Below are 19,325 nucleotides of genomic sequence, written 5' to 3'. Positions count from 1 at the left end.
AGAGAGAGCAGTGGGCTGAAGTTAATAGGTGAAGATGACACAGCAGCACATGCATTGACAACAAAGGCAACTTGTTTTGATTCCATTGGGAGGTGCTGGTTTAAAAGGAACCAGTGTTAAATACTGGGCCTACCCTGCATCGACAACAGAGAAGGAAGCGTTGCCAAAAAGATGCAATGGGTGCAGGCAAGACTGGGCATGCTGGAGGCTGCCAGCAATGGGCTATACAGAGCCGATGCAATAGCACCACAAAATTATAAGAGGGACTTTTGAATTTGAAGCACAAGAAGAAAAGTATAAAGCGGGAGATATTATGACACTGCCAAGAGATAAAATGGGAAATCAGAGGTATAGAGATAGCTGCCCTAGATAAGATCCTTGTTGGAAAATGTCTCTCTCTGAAGGGTCACTAAAAACATTTTGTTCCTCTTCCTCTGAACTCATTTTTGCTGGCTTTAGGACCCTGGGCTCTTTACCACTGCTAACCAGTGCTAAAGTGCATGTACTCTCTCCCTAAAACATGGTAATATTGGCTCATACCCAATTAGCATATTTAATTTACTTGTAGGTCCCTAATAAAGTGCACTACGTTCCCAGGGCCTGTAAATTAAATGCTACTAGTGGGCCAGCAGCACTGATTGTGCCACCCACATAAGTAGCCCCTTAGCCATGTCCCAGGCCTGCCATTGCAAGGCCTGTGTGTGCAGTTTCACTGCCACAATGACTTGCCATTTGAAGCTACTTGCCAAGCCTTAAACCCCCTTTTGTTACATATAAACCACCCCTAGTAGGCCCTAGGTAACCCATAGGGCAGGGTGATATGTAAGTAAAAGGCAGGACATGTACTTATGTGTTTTACATGCCCTGGTAGTGAAAAACTCACAAATTTGTTTTCCACTACTGTGAGTCCTTCTCCTCTCATAGACTAACATTAGAACTGCCCTCAGATACTTTTAAGTGGTAGATTCTTATCTGAAAGGAGTAGCCCATGCATGTTTAGTATGCCAAACTGATGACAGAACATCCTGCTTACTGGTGAAGTTGGATTTCATTTTACTATTTTAGAAATGCCACTTTTAGAAAGTGGGCATTTCTCTGCACTTACTGCCATCTGTGCCTTACAGCCTGTCTCCAATCCACACCTGGTCTGTGCTGGTTGCCAGCTCCCCTTGTGCAGTCCACCTACACAACCATAAACAAAGGACACTCGGTTACAGCTGCATTCATCTGCATACTGAATGAGTCTCCCTGGGCAGGAAGGGTGGAAGGGCTCTCTCTTACACTTCAAAGGCCAGTGGCCTGCCCTCACACAAAGGACTGATAATCTACCACAGGGATCCTGGCTGACAGGACTGGGCTGAAAAGGAAACTTGTGCACTTCAAAACCACTCTTTGAAGTTTCCCCCACTTCAAAGGCACATATGCTGGGTCTCTGACCCCACCAAATCAGACACTTCTGGATCTACACATGGACTTTGTCTGAGGGACTGCTTGGCTGCCCAAAGGACTCATCTGGACTGCTTTGCTGAGAAGGACTGCTGCCCTGCTTTTTGCCCTGCTGCCTGCTGGTCTCCGACTCTGCTGGAAGGACTCTGCCTTCCCTACTAGTGCTCTCCAGGGGCTTTGATTGAGCTTGCCTCCTGTTCTGAAGTCTCAGGGCCACAAAGACTTCAACCCAGAGAAGAAAATCCCAGTGCGTTGGAAAATCGACGCAACGGCTGCAGAAATTGAGGCAGCGCCTACCTCACAGTGGAAAAATTCCCACATCGCCTACCAGATAGGCGCAACGCCTGCTCCTTCTACCAGCGCATCAAGAATTTTCAACACATTGTCCATGGGTGTCAAAATATCCCCGCATCACAGTGAGGAACCAAGGCTGCGCTCCTGGAAACCAATGCATCACCTTGCAGCGTGGAAAGAAATTATGCATGTCTGTGGTGTGCTGGAAAATCTGACGCAGCGCCTTATTTTTCAAAGCGTTTCCTCCTCTGTGGTTTTCATGCATCGTTATTTTTAACGCATCCCAGGTACTGTGTGTTACAGGGATATAACCACTGATTCTTAAGGATTTAAATTCATTTAAACATTAAAAAAGTTATATCTCAACGTGTGCATATTGGATTAATGTCGTTTTGATTTGATTTTATTCATATTATCTATTTTTCTAAACCTGTGTGGTGTATTTCTGTGGTGCTCCTACTGTGTTACTGTATGAGTTATTGCACAAATACTTTACACATTGCCTTCTAAGTTAAGCCTGTCCCCTCTGTGCCAAGCTACCAGAGGGTGAGCACAGGATAATTTGGATTCTGTTGTGACTTACCCTGACCAGGATTGGAGTCTCTACTTGGACAATGGTGTACACCTCTGCCAACTAGAGACCCAATTTCTAACAATCCAAAAGAAGTTGGATAAAGTGGAAAAGGGGACGGGGTGGCATTCAAGTCCCTCCGGGAGTGAACTGAGTGTAAAGCTGCCAGAGTAGAGTCCTCAATGAAAGAACCAATTTTCAGGCAACACCAGGTGTAGAACCAGGTGGGACAGGTGAAAGCTGAACTATACACCCAGTTAGATTTCAGAGGGAATGTCTCTAGTGCACTGGTAATTGAGAGCAGGACTGAACATTTGAAGAAGCGGCGCTTAGCTCAAATCCAGGTGTTGGGATATCTTGCTTAACTTTTTGATTCTACAGTCACCAAGGCAAAGGAATGTTTCTTTACTAGCCACTCTGCTCCACTAGGACAAGAGAGTGATGCGTTGGTCAAGAAGCGAAGGAGACAAGGAGTGAAGACTGCATTCAAAAGCTGCAGGGTTAGAAGACATTAGCACAATGACTGGAGCCAGGCACACAACACACAATGGCCTAAAAGGACTTTAATCCAACCCCTTTCGAGTGTCTTAGCTGAGGCTGCTGCAGCTTCCATAAAACATACAATTCTTCAGCTTAGTTGTGCTGGACTGAGCTGGAGATGGCTCCTCAATGACAGCCTTATATAATGCATTTCATGTTAAAATGCAAAAAAAGTATGAGTACTATTACTAATCAGTGTGATAATGCATTCCTTTTTACTATGAAAGCTCAGTTGGCTAATGCAATCACCGCAGCTCGCTTGGTATGTAATCAGAGAAGCAAAGAAATGAAAACTGGTTGGTGCACTAGGGAAAAGTGGCCTGTTTCTATACTGCTTCAAGCTCCCATCCTGTGCCTCAAAGCACTGTCAATATGCAAGTTATTGTATAAAAATGGCACTGTGCAAAGTAAAGAAAGACTCTCATAAAATGTCCACGGATATTTAATGTTTAACATAAAACAAGGGTGATAAAGTATTGCTGCAATTTCTCTCTGCATTAACGCACTATAGGCTGAGGTGCGCCAATGCACAGACTCTCGCACTATAGCGCAAGGGTGTGGGCATTTTGTCAAGCATCTTTTTTGTACTGGAAGGGGACTCTTCTAGTTCAAAAAGTATGCTTTAATGCTTTTTCCACTTTGTATATGGCTGTGTAAAGCAGCACACATGCAAAGTTGGAAAAATGTGGAAACTTTTAAAAGTTTTCCACTGTTACGCCTGCCTCGAGGAGATGTAGTTTTTTTTGGCACAAATCCCCCGTCTACTATATTAATGTAAAAACCTATGGGTGGTTGCATGGGAATGCCCAGGAACCGTCAGTTATACACCTTTTGATGCAAAATAGCAAATAGCACTAATCTGGATTGCTTTTGGCAACTTTCCAATGCACATCGTGACGTGCATCAGAAAGTAAATCCCACCAAAACAGTTTGCAATGGGTTTGCGTTACTGTTGTGATGCAAACGGAGGGCGAAGTGTTAGTAAATCTGAGCCATACATTTGTAATAATACACCGCCAGACTGTACTTAAAGAAAACCTTTTTTTATGTTTACATTAGAAGAACAGATTCCAGAATTCATAAGAAGGATTTTTCGCATATGGTTGAGGTAGGAGCTGCGCCACTCCACTTCTGTGTGTAACATATATGCACTTTTGCATTTAGCAAAACACAAACTTGTATATACGCACACAGACGTAAGAGCTGAAAGCACCACATAAATGTTAACAAATCAGGCACCATAAATCGGCAATCTCACCAATCTACCTGTGTCATATTGACAATTTCCTTTCCCACGTTGTTTGTGACAATATGACCTTTTTTTTCTATGAGAAGATCAATGCCAGTCATGATTGTATTTCACAGTTTCCGGTATCAACCTGACTCCTGCAACACAATGACAAACCTTCACCCTTGTTATCACACCTCTCATTGCACGATTTGTTCCTGTGCTACAATGAGAAACTAGTAACCATATTTCCATCTGGTGTCTATCTTGTCCTCATTGATGGGTCACTCACTCTCTACCCAGGCCATGCTAATTGCAATAATTAGTACATAAATTCAAGAACAATCATAGAGAATAAAGTAAGTCTCCTTAAAGGAATTTTAGAGAAATTCATAACAAATGTTGCATTTTATGTAATACATTGCCCCACAGAATTTAAAAACAATATTGATAATTTACAGGATTTGAAACTTTATGTGCTGGGGCTTACGAACAGACTTGAAAGCATGTTTTTGTTATTACAACATGCATCGAAGAGGCATTATTTCGGTTTCTGCTGGAATTACGTCTTTGCAGGACAATGCCAATCAGCTACACTTTCTAGGTGTTCTGGAACTTGTAGAAATACTTGTATACGGTGCATGTTTGAATACCATGTGTTGCAAAGATATTTCAAAGCAGCTGCGTTTTGTGCGAGTTATTCAGGCTTGTTTTTTTTTCCATGGATGCAGCTCAGTCACCTCATATGGGAACTGCTCAATGCAGGGTGCTAAGAACAAATATTTCATTTTTATTTGGGATAGATCCCTGGCAGAGTAATTAACAGGTGTTAATAATATTGCCAAGTGATTGATACTCACTTATTTAATCGCAGGAGGACTGCAAGATGCATTAGGGATCAAATATGTTACACATTACAAAATCAGAAGTGCTAACGCTTTAAGCCCAATATTCTGAGACATGTATCTGGTGGCGCCTTCAAACAAGCAAATGTTGCAACATCCCGATATGCGGATTGAAAATGTACCATTAGACAATATTCAGCCAAGAGCGTCTTTCTGAAGATGGAAATAAATTATTTCATGAGCTCACTGTCATTTCACTGGAGTTTTCAGAGAATTGTCAAGGAAGGTAGTCGTCTCGAAAAACAAACTTAGCAAAAACTGGTTTTATAATGCCTTGTTTTAAAATCTGTAATTTTTACTTGTCAAATTAATCATTCCTTTTTCTAAAGATATTTCAAGTAGCCTATACACACTGTCAAATGCACTAACACCTGCCCGTAGTCTATAAAAAAACATGTTTATTGTAGTTGTATCAGGTTTGACCAATATTTGTGAAATGGACAATTCATCACTGTTTATTGAATTGGTTCCAAGGTTAGCTGTACTACGTTGTTTGAAATGTTAGCTTTGCCTCTACTGTTTAATCTGCAAGTGTCCCCAAAGTCTGGGTCTAGTTGCAACCCCAATTGTAGTACTACTGTGTCCAGATCAAAGTGACCCACTCCTCAAGCAAGCAGCAAAGTTGACAGAGGCCCTAAAAGCGAGAGTACACGGAGCTTCTTTTTTACCAGACCTAAGCATGATGACACAATGCAGAAGGTGGGACATGCAAATGATGTGGAAAGAGCTAATGCCTTTCAGACTGCTTGAATCACTTTGTATCCAGCTTATCTGAAATAGATAACGAGAGGGGAAAGCCTACGTTTGGGGGAAGGTGAAGGCAGTGCAATCATTTCTAGACTTTAGAAAGGGCAACCCCACACAAGTGAACACATCGTTAGGAGTTTTGAATGGGCTATATTGGAAATAACCAATGTTCAATACCCTCTGAAAGGCCATGGTGGTAGTCGCTGTACACTTTATAACAATACCACATGTATGAACCCTCCCAGAGGAGCTCATGCGTATCTGTCTATCCTGTTCTTCCCCTCTTTTCTCCTAACTACCCACATTGTTACATGTACTTCATGAGATGGGAAGATTTTACGCTAGTGATATAGGGGACATATTTGAAAAAGGAAATCTGAATGGTGGTGACAAGGGAACAGAGTTGAAACACTTATGTACAGGATGATTAAATAGCACAATGTTAGGTGTACACTTCTTCTATGGTGTACTGAGTGGGATGGCATGTTATTCTTCAGTAAACAAATCTGAACCATAAAATAGATGAAGTGCTATTGCCATCTTCCTCTTTGAGGGTGGAACACTATTTCATTCCCTCTAGCTTCTCTGTGCAATATACACAACATAAACGTTGAACATCTGTAGATGAACTGTAATTGCATTAAAAAGAGGCACAACTAGTTTGGGAAAGCCAATGTTACTGCTCCTTGCGCCACTGATTTGTATGGGTTCTGCAACATATATGATAGTTGGATGATACCACAGTATCTTTTAGAGCCACCTACCTAAACAAAATCCCAGGCACCGAAAAAGGTGCACATAGCTGATGACATTTATATTATTTCCACCAGCCAACATTAAATAAATTCCCCAGTGCATTTCTTCTCACAGCCTAGAGTTCGTATGAAGGTATCCCTTTATGAAGTAAAAAAAAAAAAGGCAGAATTTCCCTGTGCTTATGTCATGATTTGTCCAATCTTATATTTGAGCCAAGTATTTCTTTCTGTTTTTGCACTGGTCCTGGCATGAGTTTGTCAGCAGCAGATCAGGGGTTGGTTGTGCCCATATACCGTAGTAGTTCTTCACTTCAGTGATGGACATGGGGTACATCTCTTAACCAGCATTTGTGCAGGGATAGTGCAAAAGATTTTCTCACGCATAACAATTTCTCGAGGAAGTGATCCCACATAACATACCACACAAAACAACCGCCCTGCCCGGACTCCTTTCATATATGACCCCAAGATCTCTCCACACCACTAAGCCCACCGAGTCTCAGAATACAGCAGTTTCAAGTTACCGTTTGCCGGAGTGCGCGCTCGCACTCTGTGGATCCTCATTTCTCCACTGTAAGTTACTGGAGCACCGGAACTGCTGGGGTGAGACTGCAGCTTCCTTCCCACTTTGAGTGGTGAGTGACTTTATATTCTAGTAGGATCCAGTTCCATCACAGCCCTTCTGCCTTCCATTTCACTAAAGTATCTTTTTAAATATCACTTGCTTCTCTTTAAGATGCTGGTCTCGCTCAACCACAGGTCAGACAAACATTCTCATTAGCTGCTTTCCATGTTGTCTTCTGGGAGCCTCACGCCTGTCATTAGTTCTGCACATCTCTCTAGAATGTAGCTAACAATCCCTTCAGTGGTATCCAGCATGGTAGTGGGCAACAAGGCTTCTGGAAACCGAGGATACGTTATCCTCTTGGATGGAGTGTTCCACATCAATAATGGGCTATTATCATATTTGTAAACGTTAGGACAGGCAAATGTTATCTTTTTTTTATTTATTTTTTAGACTTAGTGTAAATCCATCCACGGGGTTTCGAAAAAAACACACATAGAGGTTACTGAAGAACAACTGATTTTTCATATAGCACAAACGCTGAACCTTGATCTAATTTAAGTATAACAATGCACAATGAGTTATATGCAAGTTCCAGCCAATGTGGAGGCAGGGTAAGTACACTATGAAAGGGCTGAAGAGCACAGATGGGCAGAAAACACACCCCACCAAAAATATGGCTATATGCTGATTTAAGACGCATATACTAATTTGTGAACTACTAGATCACAAAACAGAGCACAAGTGTTTCCACTGTGTGCCACAATCCAGGCATACTTCCCTTTCCACTATACCCTAATTGTAACAGTCAACCTGGCTATAACCCTACCATTAGCACTTACACAGGTAACTGCATGTACTGCAAGCAGAGTACTGCCTCTGTCATACTGTGCTCTCAGTGCCAGCTGGTCCTGGTCCATATTGGCATAGTGTGCAGTCTTAGGGCCAGATGTAGGTAAGTTGGGTTTTGCGACTCCATGACACTGTTTGCGACTCGCAAGGGGGTCGCAAATGCCCACCTCATGAATATTCATGAGGTGGGTCGCAATCTGCGACCCCCTTGAGACTCAAGGCACTCACAGGGATGGTGGCCTGCTGGAGACAGCAGACCACCATGTCGGTGACTGCTTTTAAATAAAGCAGTTTTTTTTTTTTTTGTAATGCAGCCCGTTTTCCTTAAAGGAAAACGAGATGCATTACAAAACTAAAAAATGAAACGTTTTCGTTTCATTTTTTCAGAGCAGACAGTGGTCCATAGGACCACTGCCTGCTCTGGAAAAATGTTTTCAATGCCATTCACAAAGGGGAAAGGGTCCCATTGTGAATGGGTTAGCACCCATTTGAAATGGATGCTAACTGCGATTGGTTTGCGACCGCGTTCGCGGTCACAAAGCAATCCTGCATTGCACTGCGACTCGAAATTAGGCAGCGGAGAGACCTTCCTAATTGCGACTCGCGAACCCGTTTTGCGATTGGGTAACAAGGTTACTGAATCGCAAAACGGGTTTTGTGCATTGCAAACTGCTTCCTACATCTGTCCTTTAGTGTATTAAACATTGCTTATAGTGTTGGCTGGCATGATGAACAGTCATGAAACTTAAAAAAAAAAAAAACATGCGTAATTGTATAAGGTTGCATGAAAACTGGTGAAGTAGGGGAGCTTGCAGGGTGTTCCAAATAGCCATTTATCTTTGAAATTTCAGAAGAGATTTTTCTAACAGGGAGAAAACAAAAAACACTGTTAGAAAAACTATGCCCAGTTGGCAATGATGGCAAGGGAGCTAATTACATGGCATCACCTATGACCATCCAATGTGATCCTAAGTGACTGATGGCATATTAAGATTGTGATACAAAATGTTAATTGAACAGATATATATCATGGCTGTAAGCCAGATCTTAATAACCCATGAAATCCACCCGTTACGGTTAGCAAAACTACTATGACACCCTGTCCCTAAATCACTGCTCAACATAGACCACACTAATTAAGTGTTCAACCAGGTAAACCATAAGTGTGTACCACTCTCTTCATTCTTAAGACTGTATGCATTATAATTAAATATTATAGCCCACTCTTACTGCACGGCCAACTACTTGTGTCAACATGGTCTCATGTTGACCTTTCTCTGTGGCTCCTCTCTGAACACTCGCTCTGGAACCAAAATCTCAATTCTGCCATGTTTTCTTAGCACTCACTTCAAACTATAGTTCCCTGAACATTACCATAACCCCTAACTGCTGTCTACTTTCGCTAATTTCTCTTACGCTCTTGTACCCCAAAATAGAAATTACCTCTACCCACAATCGAACATACCCGACAGCCCATTTTCTATTAGATCTCCTTCAACATGTCTTTTATTCCCTTTAATTCACAGAAGGTCTCCATCAACTTCACCAACAGTCCACCCAGTTGAGTAGCCTTTTTTTGCTCAATGGAGATTCTTCACAACGCTGGGTACTTTCTATATTATATCTCCCCCGACAATCTTCCCCTGTTAACTTTAAGGGGATTACTTAATGCCCATGCTCTCGCTCATAAGTAGCCCAGTAGTTACGTTCTGAGAGTACCATCACTTACTTTAAAATGTTATGCTTAATTTAGGTTTTAGCTACCCTTTACCATTATAGGTAACTTTTTATGGTTTGGAAGCCTCTAACTGTCATCAATTTATTTTTCAAAATACTATTACAGTTATATAATTGTATGCTGGAAACAAATGAGTGTGAGGGACCAGTGTTGGCCACCTGTACTCGAAACGTTAAATCTTACACAGGTATTAGATGTAATGCCACATATCCACGCAATACAAAGTAATAGTTTATGCCAACCAAAAGGATATTCAACTATATAACAAGGATAACAAGAGAAATGTTGCCATACATTAGCTAACTGTCTCAAATGGAGTTTGTAAGCAACTGTATTTTCATACGCATGTACTCTATAAAGAAATGTGATATATGATTTTTCATCAATGGCAGCTCATTTGGAAAATAATTAAACAAATATTACCAAAGACTTCAGATCTATGATGTGAAAAGTATAAGTAAAGTTACTTTTCCCAATACCATATTCTGTTCCCATGTGTTTCAAACACTATGGACAGAAACATTAAAAAGGCAACAAAGGTTAGGATCCTACCCTCCAGATGATTAGCAATCCTCTCTTCTAAGTAAAGGATCCTTTTTACCAACTGAGCACCTTGATGGATAAAACTGTCTTTTTTCTCTAAAGATTTTATTTATTTTCCAACTTCCAATTCATACCACCGTCTTCGTAACAATTACAAAACAAGAAAAACTAAAATCAGTTTCGGGTAACACATGTACATAATCATACAACAGAAAGAATTCAGACCATACATTATCAGATGTAATATAATTTCAAAATTTAGATTTCAATTAGCTAAAAAGATACATATGTGATAATAAGGATCCATACATTAAACTTCACTTACTAAGTGTCATTTATGTTCATGTGTACATCACTATGAGCTTTGGGTAGTCATTCTCAGTTAATACTGAATATATGATGCTCTCTCCAAAGGCTCTACATCTGCTCAGACTTCGGGTGGCAGCCACAACTTTGGTATACTACTTTCTCAGCCATTAAGCACCAGTATATACCTTGTCTCCAGTCATCAAAAGTGTGGGGGGGGGGGAATAGGGACTGCCACACTGACGAGCATTATCTTCCTTGTCCCTTCCCATGACTATGTTGCAGAAAAAGTTTTACAGCATGTAGGGACTGTTTTATCATCCGAGAATTTCGGCAGTGTCAATCGGTGTGTCATTTCTAAGTGCGTAGTCTGTACATGTGATACGTGGGATGCTAGGCTTCCCTAAAAAGATATTATGGTAGACATTTCTGTAATATGTGTAAGAAGGAATCTATAAAACCACAACCTTTGAATCGTAATTCACTAGAAGTGGCCTCAAATGTTACTGGGGTAAGGAATGCAAAAAATCCTTCCTTCTAATTCAGTATAAACAGTTATGGAACATACGATAGGTTTGCAACTTAAGAGACATGTTGGAAATTACCACCTTTTGCTTGGTATTCCTCACAATTTTTAGCTGGTGGCCATAGTACTCTGTACACTTGATCCCTGCTAACGAGTGGTAATGTGCTTGTGCTCCCTCATTAAATACAATATTAGAAATGGAGTCTCTAGTTGGCAGTGGTTTGCACCCTGCTAAGATAACCCCTGCTCACCCCCTTTATAGCTTGGCGCAAGGAGTCATGATTATCTCAAAGGCAATGTGTAAAGTATTTGTACACACATGGAACCCAGACACAGTACCTTTGAAAACAATGAGGAAACAAAGACGATGCACGGAGTCAGGGAGGTGAGGTGTCGCTGGAGCCGATGGAGCGTCTGTTTCTTACTGCTACTGGGAAGGTTGGCGTCGGTTCATTACTGTGAGTCGTGGGATGTGAGGCATTGGTTCCTTACTGTTGCAGGGAAGGTAATGCAGCAGTACCTTTTTCCCAAGGCAATTTTGGGGCTTCAATGGGATGCAAAGATGGATTGAAAGTCCCTTGAGTTTTATCTGAATTTGCACACTTCACACAACCATCTCACACTTTCTACTGCTCTGTCAATGCCTAGCCACCAATATGACTGTTTAACTCTACATTTCGTTTTGTTCTATCCCGAGGTGACCTTCATGACACCACGTCAAAATCTTGTGCCATAAATTACTTGGCAGAATTAAGCACCCATTCCTGATCACTAAATCATCTTCAATAGAAATCTCATTTTTGATTTCCCAGAAAGCTGCCAAATCATTTGCTAATGATTTTTCTCAAGTCAACCTTTGTTGACTAATTCTTTAATTCTGATCAAAGTCACATCTGAATTTGTCCCAGTAACCAATGCTTCTACACTCACGCCACTCAAATCAACATCTGTCAATGCTGCCACCAAACATTCATCCCACTCACTGCCAATGTCTCCTTTAATGGATAACAACAGTCTGCTGAAAAAAATGGCAACCTTATTGCGGGCTTCAGGCACATACTTTACCTTATAGCAAAAATCCAGAAGATGCAACAACAACCTAGCTATCCTAGCATTGTGGGTAACACTTTGCACAAAGGTTTATAATCACAACATAAAACCACCTTAGATACCTAAATGAACTGCCTGAAACGTTTTAGACCCCCACACACTGCCTAAGGTCTCTCTCTCTCTGATGAATATCTTTCTTCTGTAGCTGTCAATGCTCTAGACACAAAGGCAGCAAAATGTTCCTTACCAGACTCATCAACCTGCCCACATAGCCCCCAATCTTTTCCCACTTTCATCTGTGGTTACGAATTTGTTCTCACATTTAGGGCCATGCCCACATAAAAAAGATGCTTCACTAATATCTCTCCTGATGCATTCAAACACATCCTGACACTCCTGGGACCATATTAACTTACAGCCACTCTTTAACAATTACCTGATGGGAAACATTTTATTTGAGAAATGATACACAAATTTAGAATACAATTCTGCCAAGCCTACAAAGGCTTGTACTTCATTCTTATTACAAGGTGAAGGTGCCTCTTTAATGGCTTCAACCAGTTCGTCCTTTGGCGCAATGCCCCTGAAACTGATTTCATGTGCCAGGACTTTATTTTTGCAAACTTCATGCTTCAGCAGCTAACCCATGCTCTTCCAAAACACCTAGAACCACCCTCAAGGTCTAATTGTGCTCCTCTCTGCTCTCTCTCATGACTGAAATGTTGTTCTAGAAAAAAGTTAAATTGCGTACCTTATTGAATACATTAGCCACTGAAAAATGGCTGCAGCCGATGCCAAACCAAAACGTACCCTTTTAAAATGATAACATCTTACCAGTGTGATAAACGCAGTTAGATGTTTACTGTCAAGAATACTTGGTGGTAGGTAGATGTTAAGTCGATCAAGGAAAACCAACTCATATTCTTAGTCACCGATAATAACTCATCTATGAGAAGTAATGGAAACTGACTGACAAATATACTCTTGTTAAGATCTCTAATGTCAACGGACAACCTGATTTCACCACTAGCCTTCCTAGCTACCACTATGGTTGCAATCCAGTGAGATGATTCAATTTGTTCAATCACGCCATCATTCTGATGTTTGTTGAGTTCTGTAGTGACCTTCTCTTTTATATTTAACTTAATGTTGCAAACTTTATGGACTCTGGGCTGTGTATCTTCCCTAAGTATGATTTTTTGTATAAATTCCTTCAACTTTCCAACCTTTCCTGAAAACTCAGTAGGAAACTCTCTAATATTTGCATCCAGTAACTCACATTCATCCTCCACAACCAACACAGGTTCAGGACAATGTTCAGAAATATACATTTTACAATTTGCAGGCCTTCCCTTAAATTCAAAGTTCGACTTCCGAACCCAAAATTTGATGGGTTTACCCATGAAGCTTAATGGTTTGATGTCAGTTTGTAGTAACTCAATTCCTAACACATTGGTAAATAAGTCATACTAGACAAGTTTGCTAATACTCCACCAAATATAACCTCACATAATGGTTTCTTCCTCTGTTGTCCACGGACTCCAAAACACATTTATGCACATTTAAAACTTGCATCTCTTCCTTTTCTGGCTCATTCTGATTATCGTCTAGGTTGGAACCCTCCACAATACATTTCACAGATCTACGGCATACCCTTGCAAAATGCTCCTTTATATTGCACCTTGAACGTTTTTAGTGTACACCCGGACACTTTTTATCATGTGCTAGGTAGCTAGGGCTACCACAACGATAACATTTCCCTTTCAAGTCATCCACTCTACATCCGTCACTCAACCTCGGCGAGGAATTTTTTTTAATTTTTTTTTTCAGCTTTGTTGGTCAGATTTACTTTCCAATAACCTATTGACCATTTTAACCACACTTCACCCACCCTCTACATTACTGGTAATTATAGCAGCCTTAGTGCACCTAGATTATGTAAGGTCAGCTTTGGACACAATAGAGAATTTCTTTGAGGGTGGAATCGTCCATGACCCGTAACTGTACTTGGATGTTAGAAATATTACAATGCATGATAACCTGACCTCTCACCAGTTCATCATGTAAATTACCTAATCTGCATGTCAATGGCACTTTCTTTAAGGCTGCTACATAGACCTCAATTTTTTCCTTTCCACCTACTTTTCTGTGAAAAAATTGTAAGGATCAAATGCAGTACACACAGTGGGCGATAAATAAGCCTCCAGGTCTTCCAGGGCATGGGAGAAGACATTCCTCATCTGGGCTTCTTATCTATGCGGTTGAACTCTTTCAATCCGCCTAGGCCAAACAGTGTAACAAGATTTTCTGTTTCCTCTTGGGTGTGAACTGTTCACCATCCAAAGCAGACACATAGTTAGTGAAATACTCTCTCCATTCTTCCTATTTCATATTAGGTTCTCCTTCATTCACTGTAAATAGTTGAGGAGATGGAAAGCTTAATGTGGACATCTGTATGATATGTGAAGTAACCCAGGAGTCACTAGATGGAAGAAGACTTTCTTTTTGCCAAATCCACAGTGGTTACTGAATAGCTGGTGATGTATCCACTAAAATTAAATTTATGGCCCCAATCCAGGATGGCAGCTGAAACGTGGTGTTGTTGCTTTCAGATGTAGACCCAATCCAAAATGGCTATAAAAACGAGGAGATAAGGCCATGGAACCCATCAATCCTAAATGATCGTAAATTAACAAACCCTTGGTTAGGACTCAATTGTAGTAGCCAGCGTAATGATTCAGAGCGTAAGACGTCATGGGTTCACGATAGGGTATGTACGGCGATTTCTAATCAAGCAGAGGCCCCAGCATGCGCTAGAAGGGTAGTGAGAGGCAGATGATGTTCAAGTGCCAGAGAAACGCTAAGGCCAACAAGCACAGGATGGAAGGTTCCAAAATTACTAGAGATGTGCCACAATAATGACGCACTGATAAAAGTTAGGCGTTAGTGGCAGAGCTTTGACTCACTGGTAATTTCCTGCCTTGTAGGGTGCTGATGCTAAACCATGAAGCGGCACTCTTGAAGCAGTGTGGGTGGGGGCTTGACTGCAATCATCACCACGTTTGTTCTGTAGTCTCTTCCAGAGGAATAACTTGGATTCCAGAAAGTTCAAAAGAAATAGTTTAATTGACACACCAAGCACAGATCAGTGACCACAATGCTCCACCTTACCGACCAGCCTCGTCTCCTGCAATGGTCTACAAATCTGGAACCTGGAATGCAGAACATGCCCCAAAACACAACCAAGAACTCTATTTAATAGTTAGATAAAATCCAATTTAACAGGAAAATCCATTTTTATCAAACTATTAAGGAAAGGGTATTTCAGAAAAATCTCCTTTCCACTGCCTGCCTAAATTCACTAAGGCAACCGAGGCATTTGTGTAAGTATTCCAACTGTCATCTGGCAGCAGATGACTTCCCTGTAGTGAGGTGTGAATTGCTCCCAGGACAGGGACAAAGGGCCTTGCGAATGGGAAAGTGCTGTCCTTCCCTTGACAGGGTGTCCTAAGGGCTGTGTCTGGGCACTTGGTAGTTTTAAAAGGAGGCCTAACCTATCAAAAGCAGTTGTTACTAACAATTAGGCCTGCCTCTTCAATTGTCCCTTAAGTCACGCTGCCAGATGGGTACCTGCCCCAGAACTGGTTTAGTGTGCCAGTACCCTCCACAGAACACTGCTGGAACTGAGGAAGACTCAGAAGAGGATTTTCCTGCTGACTGAAGACCTGAGAAGACTGGGCCTCCTTCACTTGTCCCTAGTACCCCAAAAGTGACTCCAAGGGTCAAAGTGCTGACATCACGTTTGACCTACAGGGACACAAGCTTCAAGAGGTCTTTTTCCTGCATTCCCAACAGACCAGTTTCAACTGGACCCACTGTAGAACTTGCTCTTGGCTTCTGTTAGGGTGAGCCTTTAAGGTCTGTCCCTAAAGTCCTGAACCCTTGGCTGTGGTCAAAGTGTACTCCTCACGACTAACTCTAAAACCTGGCACATAAAAACTTTTTTTGACAACTTTTTGCATGGGGAACTGAGGAGAGACCGGGGCCAACCTGCCAAGCTGATCCGCCTACGGTAAATTGCTACTGGGAATGAGTTTGTCATAGCTCCTGCTACGTTCTTATCCACAGTAGCAAATCCATTTTTGCTGGACCGCCACTGAGCAGCATCCAAAGACGTCTTTGGCTTCAACCTGAAGCTTTCTCCTGCTAAGGAAATCCAACTTCCAGAAAAGTTTTTAAGTATGAACGTAGAAAGCTTCAAGGGCACCACTCTCGAAGGGAATCCAATCAATGTTGAGACCTGTACAAGGCCATCTTCAGCTACAAACTACTGTCATGGTCCGCTGAAGACTTTCTGCTTCTCTGAACACTGGTCCTGTATCCGAACCACGCTCCATTGCAATTGGCCTCAACTGTCACCATAGTGCTGGTCAAGCAAAACCAGATGACCACAGATGGGGCTTAACACTTTTTGATACTATTTGTAATTCAAACTTTTAAAATTCATATCTCCAGTTCACTTTATAGGATTTTTGTCTTCTGTGTGTCATTTTCTTTATGAAAAAAATCTCTATTTTTCTAAATTGGCTTGGGTACTGCATACATTCTTTACACATTGCCTGCACTGTGCCATAGCTACCTGAGGGATGAGCCCAGTTTAACTTAGTGACTCTTAAGGTTCACCCTGATAAGGACTGTGATTATTGTTTGTTTTTAGTTCTTACCCCTCAACTAATGACCCAATTTCTTACATGACATGGAATTTAATAAAAACACCAAAAACTGCTGAAACGTAATACTCCATCTGCTCTACTGTTTCCCAGAAGAAAAGTAGGGCACTACAGATCAACATCGTCACTGAAACCCAGCAGTAATCAACAAGTTTCCATGTGGTATGGCTAAAAAATGTAACTCAATAAATCTATTTAAGGTGAAGGATACTTGATTAGCCGTGACCTGGGAGTATGTCATTCATTCATCATGTGGTAGAACTTTAAGGTGGGGCAAAAGAAGGAATGTGTTGATAGATTGTTGGGAAGGACATCAATCAGAGTTGCTAATGAATATCTCCTTTCTGTCCAAGATTCACTTGGGTTTCCCTAACAACTGCTGTCCCCCCCAGAGTACTGCAAATGGTCAGCGAATGGATGGCAGTACCTTTAAAAAAAATCTATACAGAAGTACTCGAATCAGGAAAGTTTCCCACCACTTGGAAAGAGACTGCCATCATGCCCATCAAAAAAAAGGCTGGGAGAAGACCCATGAGATCTTGAAAATTTGCGTCCAATTGCTCTCCTACCGATGCTGGCTAAATTGCTAGAAAAGCATATCAATGAAGAACTTGTTACCTTTTTGCTGGCACATGACCAACTGGACATCTCTCAACATGGATTCCGGAAACATCATAGCACTGAGTCCGCCTTACTTGTCACCACAGATATTATAAGAATACAGGTGGATTAGGAAGGGTGCGCTATTCTGATCGTATTAGATCTGTCAGCTGCATTCTACACCATCTCGCCCCAGATACTGATACACGGCCTATCCCAGGCAGGCCTGAGGGGCTCGGCTTTGAGAATTAAGGAGACGTTTCTCTTAAAGAAAATACTGTCAGTCAAGAGCGGGGATGTCTGCTCAGCCCCTTTCCAGCTCCCCCGTGGGGTTCCCCAGGGATCATCTCTGAGTCCGACACTTTTTAATATGTATGTTGCCCCTCTGGCTAAATTGGTTCGATCTTTTGACTTCCAGGTGTCCTCATATGCTGACGACACTCAAATTATTGTTACCATGCAAGACAGCGTTCACATCACAGCTGACAGGTTACATACCTGTATTAGAGAAGTCAATAAGTGGATGAATCAAAACTGGCTAAAAATGAATAGGGACAAAACCAAAGTTATAGTCTTCAGTGCGAATACCACCATTTGGAATCACAATTGGTGGCCCGAGACATGTGGGACTTTACTCACACCAACACCTGCTGTCAGGAATCTTGAGGTTATTTGCGATTCAGCGTTAACCTTTGATGCCCAGGTAAATAAAGTTGTTAACACATGCTCCTGGCTAATCAAAATTCTTAAGAAAGTCATGTCTTTTATCCCACAGGAACTTAAAGTGATGGTAGTCCTGGCCCTTGTTGTGTCCAGATTGGACTACTGTAATGCCCTGTACCTGAATCTTAACTAACTATCCTTGAACAAGCTTCAACTTGTTCAAAACTCAGCGGCCCGACTGGTGCTTGGGTTATTCAGGTTTTCCTCCATTAAGGAGGGCATGAGGAAGCTGCACTGGCTTCCAATTAACAAACGTATTGCCTTCAAGACGCTGTGCTTGGCACACAAAGCCCTTTATTCCCAGGGCTCTGGATACTAACAAACCGCAAACAGCTGGTATACACCTAGTCGCTCACTAATATCACTAAACCTCAAATTGGCGAGGATCCACAGGAGCAAGAAAGTAAAATGGGGGGATAGGGCCTTCTCAACTGCAGCTGCTACATTATGGAAATCTCTTCCAAATGAGATCAGAGGAATCTCATCCCTACTTCCATTTCGCAAGCAACTCAAGACGTGATTATTTTCCCTCTAGATTTTGGAATAGCTCTGGTTTAGATACTATTGGTCTGAATGCGCTCTACTAGAAACACAAATACAAATATCTGAATGGTCCATTGCTGCTTCACATTAGTTAGGTCTAGAAGACCTGAGGAAGCTTACTTAGACATACTCATTTTGATAAAGATACTTTTACCACCTTGCACTTAGGAGCAAATCAGGAGCAGATATAGAAGGATGCAACCATGAGCTACAACAGTCCGTAGCACCCTATGCTCAGTCACACAAAAGAAACATTTGCTTATACACAATCATAGTGACCTACGTGGATACCCAGCTAGAAGTATCTTCAGTTCAAATGAAGCCACCGGACATGCTAAACACAGGAATCATGTGTCAAGATGAATTATAGAAGGTTATATGTAAAATGAAGAAGATCGGATTCTGCAGAAATCAATTACTTTAGCCGGACCTTAAAAGAAAGCTGCCAACCAATAATCACACAAATGACCATAGCTGCCAGAAACTAACTTACAAAACCCATATTAAAACCCGCCTCATGTGCCCTTCTTTACTGTTGTCGAATAGCTAAATTTTTGCACTCATTGCCAGCCCGTAGTCAAAGCGGGTTTACATACGTAAATGCACATGTAATGCGAGTATGTATGGTCATTATCATGAATAATACCAGAACCCCGAAAGTGC

At 41.6% G+C, this 19,325-nt stretch overlaps 1 protein-coding gene across 3 annotated transcripts in view; it reads right to left on the bottom strand.

Moving 5' to 3' along the window:
* Positions 1 to 19,325, bottom strand: part of PLCE1 (phospholipase C epsilon 1) — an 848,028-nt gene that overhangs the window by 667,184 nt on the left and 161,519 nt on the right. The window lies entirely within an intron of this gene.

The sequence above is a fragment of the Pleurodeles waltl genome, chromosome 6 (assembly GCF_031143425.1).
Source record: "Pleurodeles waltl isolate 20211129_DDA chromosome 6, aPleWal1.hap1.20221129, whole genome shotgun sequence".
NCBI lineage: Eukaryota > Metazoa > Chordata > Amphibia > Caudata > Salamandridae > Pleurodeles > Pleurodeles waltl.
Note: the sequence above shows the minus strand (reverse complement) of the source record. Positions and strands in the feature narration are given on the sequence as shown.